This window comes from Peromyscus californicus, unplaced genomic scaffold, assembly GCF_007827085.1.
Source record: "Peromyscus californicus insignis strain IS unplaced genomic scaffold, ASM782708v3 Scaffold_2__1_contigs__length_46816999, whole genome shotgun sequence".
Classification (NCBI taxonomy): Eukaryota; Metazoa; Chordata; class Mammalia; order Rodentia; family Cricetidae; genus Peromyscus; species Peromyscus californicus.
This window is the reverse complement of record NW_026294540.1, coordinates 30,756,468-30,766,708: the sequence shown is the minus strand read 5'-3', so window position 1 is coordinate 30,766,708 and position 10,241 is coordinate 30,756,468. Positions and strand designations below refer to the sequence as shown.

The following is a 10,241-nucleotide window of genomic DNA, read 5'->3' as shown; positions in this document are numbered from 1 at the left end:
ATATGGCCAGGCAGAGAACGGTATATAAGATGTGGGGAGACAGAAACTAAAGGGTTCTTGGCTGAAGCTTTTTCGGCTGGAGCCTCTCATGTGAGGACTCAGAGGATTTCAGTCAGAGGATTCGTGGAATTGACAAGGTGAGACATGGCAGTGGCTTGTTCCTTTTTCTCTCTGATCTTCAGCATTTACCCCAATATCTAGCTCTGGGTTTTTTATTAAAAGGCCTTTTAATAAATTCAATTAATGGATTTAAGTAACAGAAGGGTTTCCTTGTTTACATATGTGTATGTGTGTGTGTGTGTGTTGTGCTGTTGTTGTGTGTGTGAGATGTTGTTATGTATGTGATGGTGAGAGTGTGTATATGGAAGCCAAGGTGGACAAGGACTGTCTTCCTAAGTCTTTATCATATTTTTCTAGAGCTCATCTAGACAGGCCAGCCAGCAAGCCCCAGGGATCCAACTGTCTCTGCTCCACTAACATGGGACTAGACCCACAGACACCCACCACCCTGCTTTGCTTTTTCTGTGGGCTAGAGATGCAGACTCAGGTCCACATCTACACAGCAAGCACTTTACTAAGTCATCTCCCTAGATCAAGGATTATTTTTTTACTACCTAAGAGGGAAAAAAAGCACAGAACTAGGCTAACTTGCCTCCAAAGAACAGCAACTCTATGCCATGCCCACCCTTCCTTCAGACACCAGGCTCTGGCCAGGATTTACTTGTGGCAACTTAACTGGAATATAACTGGCTTAGAACTATGACACTCCAAAGCTGGCTAGGGAATTTGAAAAGCTAAGCATGGTGGTGCACTTCTGTAATCCTACAGGCATAGGTGCACACACACATGCAAACACAGAAAAACAGAGAAAAAGAAAAAAACTTGAAAAAATTTTTAAAAAGGCTCAGATGCCAAGATGTGGCCTTATGGTTCACTAGGCTGACTTAGGCACTGCCCCTGGGATACACTGATTCTATATGCTTACAAATGGCTCCTTTTCCATCTGAGCCCAAAGCTCTGTTCTCAACTCCAGCCCCAGCCAATCTCTTCTTCACTAGATCCTGCATTGTCTCAGAGCAAAAAAATGAGGACATAAGTTAAGAATTACCCCATGCATCTGTATGATGGCACACACCTGTAATTCTACCACCCAGGAGGATGAGGCAGGATTATAAAGTAAAGGCCAGCTTTGACAACATCCATCCCAACAAAAATCAAAAAGGAAAGAGAAAAGAAGAACTACCCTTGGGCTGGAGAGATGACTCAGAGGTTAAGAGCACTGGCCACTCTTCCAGAGGTCCTGAGTTCAATTCCCAACAACCACATGGTGGCTCACAAACATCTATAATGAGATCCGGTGCCCTCTTCTGAAATGCAGGCATGCATGCAGAACATTATACACAATCAATAAATAAATCTTTTTTTTTTCCAGAGCTGAGGACCGAACCCAGGGCCTTGTACTTGCTAGGCAGGCACTCTACCACTGAGCTAAATCCCCAACCCCAATGAATAAATCTTAAAATTAAAAAAAAAAAAAATACCCTTCAGGCTTCCAACAACCTCTTCTTCTCTCCTGAGTTCTCCTTCCAACCTGGATTTCAGTGCTGGGTTGGTCAGCATGACCTTGAACTGACAGTCTCTCTTGTTCTTTGGGGAGATGGCTTAGTAGTGAGGAGTTTGCCACACAAGCATGAGCACCTGAGTTTGGATCCCTGGCACCCTTGTAAAAGACCCAGAGAGGCCAGGTGGTGGTAGTGTATGCCTTTAATCCCAACACTTGGGAGGCAGAGGCAGGTGGATCTTCAAATTTGGATCTTCGAGTTCAGTAGTTCGAGTTCGAGACCAGTGAGTTCAAGGACAGCCAGGGCCACACAGAGACCCTGTGCCTTGAAAAACAAACCAACCAAAAATGTTGACATGCAGCTGTAATCCTAGTAATGGGGAGGCAGACACAGAAGGACCCCTGAAGATGCCTGGACAGATAGCCTAACTCAATCAGTGAGGTTCAGAGATTTTGTCTCAAAAGTGTAAGGTGGAGGAGCTGGAAAGATGATGGCTCAGCTGTTAAGAGCACTGGCTGCTCTTATAGAGGACCCAGGTTCAGTTCCCAGCACCCACGTGATGACTGACAATTACTTATAACTCTGTTTTCAGGGGATCCAACACCTTCTTCTGATTTCTGTGAGCGCTGCATGCACACATGGTACGTAAACATGCATGCAAGCAAACACTCATACACATTTTAAAAAAAAAAAAGGTGCCGGGTGTGGTGGCACATATCTTTAATCCGAGCACTTGGGAGGCAGAGGCAGGAGGATCTCTATGAGTTAAAGGCCAACCATAATCTACATAATGAGATCCTGTCTCAAAAATAATTAAAGTCAGGCGATAGAGGCATATACTTTTAATCTCAGCACTTGGGAGACAGAGACACCAGCCTGGTCTACAAACTGAGTTCTAGGAGACCTTTTGTTACACAGAGAAACCAAATTAATATTAATTAATTAATATTAATTTACTTAGTATTTATTTTTAGTTTTTTGAGACAAGATTTTGCTGTGTAACAAAGGATTTCCTGAAACTCCCTTTGTAGACCAGGCTGGCCTCGAATTTACAGAAATCTGCCGGTCTCTGCCTCCTGCCTCCTGGGATTAAAGGCATGCACCACCACTTTAAAAAAAAAAAAATTTAAGGTAGAGAGTGACTCTGGAAGACACCCAACATTGACCTCTGGTATCCAGAGGTGTGGCCTCCACAAGCACCCACACACATGCACAGACAAACAGACAAGACACACACACACACACACACACACACACACAAAATAAGCCAGACACAGTTGTGTGGATCTATTGTCCCTGCTACTTAGAAGGCTCAGGCAGGAAGAGGACTTGAACCTGTAAGTTTGACAGCAACCCAGGCAACACAGCAAGATCTAATTTCGATGGCTCAAACCTTACTGGCTGGTTGTACTGCCCACTCAAGGAAGGGAGGGACTTCTGAGTCAGAACTCCATAGGACCACATGGCCAGACATGCCTAATTCCTAACCCATACAACTCCTTGAGAGCTGCTAACACAGCAGTGCTCCCCTAGAACTCTTCTTGCTGGAGGCAAGCGTTATAACACTCTCCTTTCTCATTCCTCTCTCATTAATCTGCAGCTGGACCACACACTCTTCCCTGTCAATCGAGGAGACATTTCTGGGCCCTGTTTCCTTCAAAAGAGAAGCATCCAACAGACCCCAGCCATGTTCCATCTACTCTGGAAAACACTTGAAAGTCTCCCTGGATAAATACAAGGTAACTCCAAAGACTTAAAAGTGTGCCCAAAGGCCAGCAAGATGGCTAAGTGAGCAAAAGAGCTTTGCCACGCAAACCTGATGACCAAGTTCAAATCCTGGAACCCACATAAAATGCTGGATGCACCGGCCCACTTCTGCCATGCAAGACAGGAGGATCAGGAAGAAGCACAGAAGCCAGCTACTCTGGAGTATGCACCATGGTGGAAACAACACAGGGGAAGGCAGAAGCTGGAAAAAAGGTTAGAGGCGACTACTGCAGTTTCAGAGGACCTGAGTTTGGTTCCCAGCACCCACATCAGAGGGGCTGACAACCACCTATAACTCCACCTCCAGGTGCATGAGATACTTCTGGCCTCCTCAGGCATTTGCACTCATGTAACCATACCCACACAGTTATATGTTCGTACACATAATTAAAAATAAGTCATTGAAGCCGGGTCCTGGCGGCGCACACCTTTAATCCCAGCACTTGGGAGGCAGAGGCAGGAGGATCTCTGTGAGTTCGAGGCCAGCCTGGGCTACAGAGTGAGTTCTAGGAAAGGCGCAAAGCTACACAGAGAAAAACCCTGTCTCGAAAACCAAAAAAAAAAAAAAAAAAAAAAGTAACTGAAACAAAGTGAAATGCAAGAACCAACTCCTGACCTGAAAGTGGTCCTCTAAACTCCACATGCATGCCATGCCATGAACATGCCGGTACTCATACATACACACTAATATAATAAAGTGTACCCATAGGCGGGAGTCCTAAGAAAGAACAAATATAAACTCAGATGGGCAGGCAGCAACAGGGAAGTAGCCAGATCCTCCACCCTTCCCCCATACTACTGTCTGCAAAAATACTGTACACCCATATAACCAGACTCAGTGGGATTCTCCAGAGGACCTAGATCAGAGAACTTTGGGGTCAGACCTAAGCCCTACCACCCTTCCCCACACCACAACCAGGCTCCAGAAAGAAGTGGACTGCACTTATGCTGACAGAAAAAAAAAAAAGGAGCGGGGGCGGGGGGCGAGGTGGCTGGGGATGTGGCTGAGTTGGTAGAGTGCTTGCCTAGCATGCACGAAGCCCTGGGTTCCATCCTCAGCTTGGCATAAAACCCGCGTGGTGATGCACATCTATAATCCCAGATTACAGAGGCTAAAACAGTAGAATTGCTGTTAAGTTCACGACTAGCCTGGGCTGCACACTGAGTTCTAGGCAAGTCTGAGCTACAGAGTAAAACAAACAAAACAGGAGCAGAAGGGGCAATGTCCCGGAGCTGCGAGAGCTGAGCCAACGCACAGGGAGATGGGGGAAGGCCTAGAAATTCAGCAGGCCACGCGAAAAGGTCCATACTGACCATCCGGATTGTGAGCCTGGAAACAGGATGGGGACATAAGAAGGGAGGGCCTGGGAGAAGGGTAGGAGAGGGCAAGGATGGGCCTCGGAGCAAGGCCAGGGTCGGGAGGGAGCACCGAGGGGTCCCCAGCCGCCGGGGCGGGAGAGGCGCCGGTCGTACCTCTCCGGAGCTGGCCGCCGGAGCTGCAGCCTCGCAGTCCCCCAGCCTGCCAGGGCAGGGATGCTCGAAGCCGGCACCGCCACAGTTCCACAGAAACCCCGGTAAGGGGCGTGGCTGCGCCTCACTTTCGGCGCCCCTCCATACGTACTTCCGCTGGCGCCCGGATGGACAGGGTGCTGCCGCCATATTGGGTGTGGCATAAATACTATCAGGACTGAAAGGCACCCAGAAGGTCACAAATGACTGGTCACTAAACTACGTCGTCAGTCTCCTGCTGTCACTCCAACTCGCTTCTAGCTTGTAGCCTTTGCATTTGCCCTCCACGCAGCACACTACGCTCCAAGCCACCTGTCAGAGCACTCAGGCATCCTCCATAACCATAGCAACCTTCAGGCACACTCGCTCCTGATCTTGGCCCTCATTTGTGTTATAACTCTCAGTAGTTCTTTGCGCCATCCGACTTTACTATACCTTTTTTTGGTTTGTTTTGAGACAAGTTCTCAAGTGTAGACCTGGCTGTCCTGGAATTAGACCAGGACCTATGTAGACCAGGCTGGCCTGAAAGAGATCCTCCTGCCTCTACCTCCCCTCTGTGCCTAGGCCACTATATATATAAATTTTTATTTTTACTTTTTACCACTACTGAGGATTGAACCTCATTCATGTTAAGTAAGTGCTCTGCCGGTACCTGTGCCCCATAACTAAGCAGAGGCTCTGACCAACACTGTCCTTTGCATGTCATAACACTGAATAAATATTTGTTGAATAAATGACTTTCCCCACAGAAATTGCAGTTAAAAATGGTTTACTAAGGCAGAGCCAGCGGATCTCTGTGAGTTCGAGGCCAGCCTGGTCTACAGAGCGAGATCCAGGACAGGCACCAAAACTACACAGAGAAACCCTGTCTCGGGGGGGAAAAAATGTTTACTAGAGATGGTGAAATGGCTCGTCAGGAGAAGAGGCTTGGCCGTCTGAACTGAGTTGTATCCCCAGGACACAAATGGTAGAAGGAGAAAACTGGCTCCCAGAAGTTATCCTCTGACCTCTGTGTCTGCACCTTCTCATGCATACATGCCCTTCCTTGCCCAAGTGCACAGAGAAAAAGAGAAAGGTAGAACAAATAAATTTTTTTTAGTTAAGGTAATAGTTTAGAAGGAGCTAGGGGATGTAGTTCAGTTGAGTGCTTGCCTAGCAGGCATGAAATCCTGGATTCTGTCCCCAGCACTATATAAACTAAACCAAATGGAGGCAATCTCAGCATTCAAGAGGAGGACCAGCAGTTTGAGGCCAGCCTTATCTACATAGTGTGTTTCAGGACAGCCAAGGCTACTGGGGAACCAATATATCCTTCTTACCTCTATTCGGGGTGGTGGTGGCACACACCTTTAATCCCAGCACTCAGGAGGCAGAGACAGGTAGATCTCTCTGAGTTCAAGGCCAGCCTACAGTGTGAGTTCTAGGACAGGCAGGGTTACACAGTGTGAGTTCTAGGACAGGCAGGGTTACACAGTGAGACCCCATCTTCAAAAAACAAACATCTTTCTTATCTCCTTGGGACAGAACACATTTTGAATAATTATAAAAATTAATAATAATAATTTATGAACACAGTGGGAAAGCTGGGTTTCAAGCCCCTGATTAAACCCTCCAGTTCAGCATTGTCAACTACTTCAGAGAGAAGAAAACCGCCTGAGCATTGGGAGGAAGGAGTGGGTGGAGCCTGGTACAGGGCTTAGGTGGAGTCCACTGAGAAAGCCTCATCACTCCACATCAGCTGGTTCTCCCTATGCCAGATAAAGACTGCCACAAACGGAGCTCCTGTCTCCATTTTTGGAGAGGAATGGGTCCATCCACAAAAGATTTTGAGGGGTCCACAATTTCCATGGGCTCTGGCTCATCACAGCCATCAATATACAATAATTTCTTACTTTTTTGGGTTTTTGTTTTTGTTTTTTGAGACAGGGTTTCCCTGTGTATCCCTGGTTGTCCTAGAACTCTCTCTGTAGACTAGGCTGGCCTGGAACTCACAGAGATCCACCTGCCTCTGCCTCCCAAGTGCTGGGATTAAAGGCATGCACCACCACCACCACCACCACCACCGACCAGCAATTTCTTTCTTTTTATTTTTTTATTATTTTTTAATTTAATTTAATTTTGAAACAGGGATTCTCTATGTAGCCCTAGCTGTCCTAGAACTTACTCTGTAGCCAGGCTGGCCTGGAACTCACAGAGATCCGCCTGCCTCTGCCTCCCAAGTGCTGGAATTAAAGGTGTACACCACCACCAGGCTCTTTTTTTCTTTTGGTTTTTTCGAGACAGGGTTTCTGTGTAGCTTTGCGCCTGTCCTGGAACTTTACTCTGTAGCCCAGGCTGGCCTTGAACTCACAGAGATCCGCCTGCCTCTGCCTCCCGAGTGCTGGGATTAAAGGCGTGCGCCACCACCGCCCGGTTAGGCTCTCTTTTTAATTTTTTAATTACATTTATTATTTTATTTATTTATTGTGTATGATTATGTGTGTGCATGATGTATGTGTATGAGTACATGTGGCAAGAAGCACATGTAGATGGATAGAAAATGACTCAGCGGTTAAGAGCACTGGCTGCTCTTCCAGAGGACCGGGGTTCAATTCCCAGAACCCACATAGAAGCTCACAACTGTCTGTAAGTGAAGTTCCAGCAGATCTGACACCCTCCCACAGACATATGTGCAGGCAAAACACCAATGAACATAAAATAAAAATAAACAGATCAGTTAAAAAGAAGCACATGCAGAGGTAGGGGACAGACCCATGGAGTCGGTTCTCTCCTGCCACCATGGTTTGCTGAAATCGAAATCAAGTCATTTAAGCTTTCACGGAGGAGATTGCTTTTCCTCGATGACTGGTCTCCCAGGTCCTTTCCATATTTTTTGTTTTTTAGATAGGGTATCACATGGCTCAGACTGGCCTGAAACTTACTATTTAGTTCAGGATGGCCTCAAACTCCCGTTTCTCCTGCCTCTGCTTCCCAAAGGCTGGGGTCACAGATGTGTGCGTGCCATCAAACTTGGATACACACTAATCAACAATGGAAGCCAACCTGAAAAGGCTCCCCTGTGGGATTCCAACTTGAGGACATTCTGAGAAAAGGCACGTCAGTAGTATATGATGAAGATATCACTGGCCTGGGTAGAGACTGGCTGTGCTAGGGCAACCTTTAATCCCAGCACTGGGGAGGCAGAGACAGGGGGATCTCCAGGTTCGAGGCCAGCCTGGTCTACAGAGCGAGTTCCAGGACAGCTGGGGCTACACAGAGAAGCCTTGTCTCAAAAAGCAAAACAAAACAAAAAATGTAGGAGAAAATAAAATTGTCCTTTGGTCTCCATGCACAAATAGTGGTTTGTGTTGAAGTGATGAAGGTAAAGCCACTATGTCCTGACTTCATTTTGTATCTGCGTAAACACTTCTCAGCCCCCTACTCCTCAACAGTCATGTTGGCCTTGGCAACATAGTTGGTATTTCTGTGACCCTGACTGTGGTCCAGCTGTATTAACCCAAGTAATTAATATTTATATACACTAAACATAAACTAAAAGAACTGGAAAAGGTATAAATCAAAATGCACTACAAAAAGATCTGCTAAGGGGCTGGAGAGATGGCTCAGAGGTTAAGAGCACTGACTGCTCTTCCAGAGGTCCTGAGTTCAATTCCCAGCAACCACATGGTGGCTCACAACCATCTGTAATGAGATCTGGCGCCCTCTTCTGTATACATAATAAATAAATCTTAAAAAAAAAAAAAAAGAAAAAAAAAAAAGATCTGCTAAATTGATTTAGATTTTATAAAAGTACACTATAAAAGGAACCATATGCTTGCTGGGAGATGAACCTGGGTCCTCTTAAAGAGTAGTTGGTGTTCTTAACCACTGAGCCATTTCTCCAGTCCAGTGTGAAGGGCTCTAACAGCCCAAACACAGCAAACATGGCACTGGCAGGTCTTGCCCTCTCTGCTGCCCTCTCTCTTGCTAAACTATTAGATTACATTCCTAAAGCTAGTCACCAAGGTCTATTCCCTTATTTGGACACTTCCTTATGCCTAACTATAAAACTCCAAGGTCCAGCTATCAAAAACCAAAGTCCAGAAATCAAAATTCATTATTTGGCTACACTGGCTAACCTGTCCAATCAGGACTTACTGACTTAGCCTAGCACAGACTTCTCCCTTCTCCTTAAAAACCACTCCTGTAGAAATGCCTGCTGCTGTCTTTGTCCAATCCAGAGGCAGCCCCTCAATCTCCTCACCCCCACTCCCACCCCCCACTTCCCCCATCCTGGCTTCTTCCTCTGGGGGTAATAAATCTTCTTTGCGCTGAGAATTTGGTGTCTGAGTGTGTTCTGTGCTGACTCCAAGGCCACTTCACAGTGGATCTCTTTGAGTTCAAGGCCAGCCTGGTCTACATAGTGAGTTTCAGGTCAAACAGAGCTACAGAGTGAGACTTTGTCTCAAAAATAAATAATACATACATACATACATACATACATACATACATACATACATACATACATACGTAATTACTTTCAAGAGGCTAAAGAGATGGCTCAGTAGTTAAGAATGTGTGCTGTTCTTCCAGAGGACCTGAGTTTGGTTCCCAGTACCTACAACCACCTGAAACTCCAGCTTCAGAGGATCTGACACCCTCTTCTGGCCTCCTCAGGCACCTGTACATACATTTGTATAAATACACACAAACATTCACATGGGTATGAGTGTCTTGCCTGCATGTGTATCATGCATGCAGTGCCCACAGAGGTCAGAAGAGGATGTCAGATCTCCTGGGACTGGAGTTCAGGCAGTTGTGAGCTGCCATGTTGGGTGTTGGGACTCAAACCGGAGTCCTCTGCTAAAACCGAGTGCTCGCAACTGCTGAGCCATCCCTTCCAGCCTAGAGTGTTTCACTGAAGGACCAAGTCAGTTACTACAGTGGTCAGTTCAGGTCATTGCCAGTGTGCAAACCTACAGGGGCACACCATCAAGAGGAAACCCTGGTGCACACTGCAGCCTCAGCACTGCCAGCAAGAAAGGAGGTGATGATGTAGACTCATCATTTGTAGCAGATGGAGCACCCAGCTTCCCCGTGTTGGAAGTGGGGGCGACTGTGGGTGGCTGAGGACAGGCATCACACGGGAACTCTCAGTGCTTTCCCTTAGAGCTCAACGTGAGCCTAAAAACTGCTCTAAAGAATATTGATTTTTTTTTTCACCCATGCTGGGTACAGACTCGGGAACTTGTATATGCTAGGGAAGTGCTTTGCCACTGGTCTGCACATACACAGTTAATCGATTTTTTTTTTTTTAATCTGAGGGGAACACAGGTACTGGAGTTCAGCAAGTAAAAGTGCTTGTTGTCAAGTCTGATGACTGAGCTGAACACTAGGTCCCACATAGCGGAAGGAGAGAATTGA

At 46.5% G+C, this 10,241-nt stretch overlaps 1 protein-coding gene across 1 annotated transcript in view; it reads right to left on the bottom strand.

Annotated features, from left to right (window-relative positions):
* Positions 1-4,934, bottom strand: part of Fbxl18 (F-box and leucine rich repeat protein 18) — a 31,621-nt gene extending 26,687 nt beyond the window's left edge. Inside the window, exon 1 of the mRNA XM_052754174.1 lies at positions 4,803-4,934. The gene's annotated coding sequence lies outside the window, so the exon portion shown is untranslated. The remainder of the gene's footprint in view (positions 1-4,802) is intronic.
* Between the last annotated feature and the right edge of the window lie 5,307 nt (positions 4,935-10,241).